Source organism: Cebidichthys violaceus, unplaced genomic scaffold, assembly GCF_023349555.1.
Source record: "Cebidichthys violaceus isolate CVI_PGR_0920_01 unplaced genomic scaffold, fCebVio1.0.p SCAF_111, whole genome shotgun sequence".
NCBI classification, from domain to species: Eukaryota; Metazoa; Chordata; class Actinopteri; order Perciformes; family Stichaeidae; genus Cebidichthys; species Cebidichthys violaceus.
In genome coordinates, this window is record NW_027176276.1 from 95,852 (window position 1) to 97,500 (window position 1,649).

General features: G+C 37.8%; 1 protein-coding gene across 1 annotated transcript in view; it reads right to left on the reverse strand.

The window, feature by feature from the left end:
- Positions 1-591: 591 nt before the first annotated feature.
- si:ch211-264f5.6 (carcinoembryonic antigen-related cell adhesion molecule 5) overlaps positions 592-1,649 on the reverse strand; it is a 19,517-nt gene continuing 18,459 nt past the window's right edge. The window contains exon 10 of the mRNA XM_068705240.1: positions 592-1,649. This exon is cut by the window's right edge and continues 1,313 nt beyond it. The gene's annotated coding sequence lies outside the window, so the exon portion shown is untranslated.

Sequence of the window (1,649 nt, forward strand, 5' to 3'; positions counted from 1 at the left end):
TTAGTAGTAGTTGTTGTAGTAGTAGTAGAAGTATTAGTAGAACAAAAGGTTTTAGTAGTAGTGGTAGTAGAAGTAGAAGCATAATAGTAGTAGTTGTTGTAATAGAAGAAGTTGTAGTAGTTGTTGTTGAAGTAGAAGTAGTAGAAGTTGTAGTAGGAGTAGTAGTAGAAGATGAGGGAAGAAGGAGGTTTAGAAAAAGAAGAAGAAGCAGCCCTAAAAGCTGAAACTGAGACAAAGTGACTTGTTGAGATGGATGGTTTTGTGTTTCAGTGATCTGCAGCCGAGAGCTTTATCTGTCCTTCCTCACCTGCCACGCCCTTGTCTCCTCGGAAACACATTCTCTCTCTCTCTCTCACACACACACACACACACACACACACACACACACACACACACACACACACACACACACACACACACACACACACACACACACACACACACACACACACACACCCTGTTCGAAAGATTGGATGGTTTGAAGCTACTCAGACTCTGATTGGTCGTTTTCTGGGTTTGAATCAGTTACACAGACGCTTCTATGTGTCAGAATATTTCTGTACAAATAAAAACACAACAAACGGCAAAAAATCAAAATATTTCCACAACTTTTATGGCTTTACAAGGACGTCAAATTGGACATAAATTTCACCTTTGGGACGTTTGTGTTAATATTTTTTACATATGGATTTTGTAGAGGCTTCTGTAAACATTAGCAAAATGACAGAATAAAAAGGTCTTTTTAACAAATAAATCATGACAAGAAACAAAAAAAAAAAACCACGCATACTTTCAAAGAATGTCACAAACAAATTGTTGACAGTGTTTCTATCTCTATTATTTACAATGAGGGCTGCTTGTGTCGTTTTCAGACAGATGAACGCATCTCGTTTGGGAGAACTAATGTGTTGGTATTAATACATTCTGTGCCGTGTGTTATCCCAAACTGGTGGAATAAATATATGGAAAACGACACCTTGTGTTTCTTTAAGACTTTTCAAATTCAGTTTGAGCTTCTTCAGCCGTCGAGTTCAGGGTAAGAAAAACTCACAAACTGAACAGTAACACAAAAGAGCAAATGACATTTTGAATGCGTGATCTGCAGACCGGCTATGATCTTCAGCTCCAGTTATCATGATTTCTTTTTTTTCTAAACAAAAATAAATACTTATCTCACTGGAGGATCAGTGCATGTTGAAGTCTGAGAACACACAGAAGCACTAAAACCACACGAAAAAAAACCAAAAAAAAACACATGGTCATTCTCATCTGAAGGTTTGATGACAAAATACTCCCGAAAAGATTTGTGATCCAGCAAAAAGATGAACTTAAAATGATACAAAAAAAGTTTTTTTTTACATTTCCAGATGAAAGTCAGGTTTATTATTCACCACTTTAGATTAAAAAAAAACGTTGATCAAATTTTGGTTTTTAAAAAAACAAAACTCAGTGGCACCGCCCTGAAGCTCATTAAACTTTCCCTCCAAAACGTAAAGTATGTCGCCGCCAACAAACACCTCTCTCTCTCTCTCTCTCTCTCTCTCTCTCTCTCTCTCTCTCTCTCTCTCTCTCTCTCTCTCTCTCTCTCTCTCTCTCTCTCTCTCTTTGGTTTTCTTTCTTCTTCACCTTCACCACCCCAACCCGTCCCA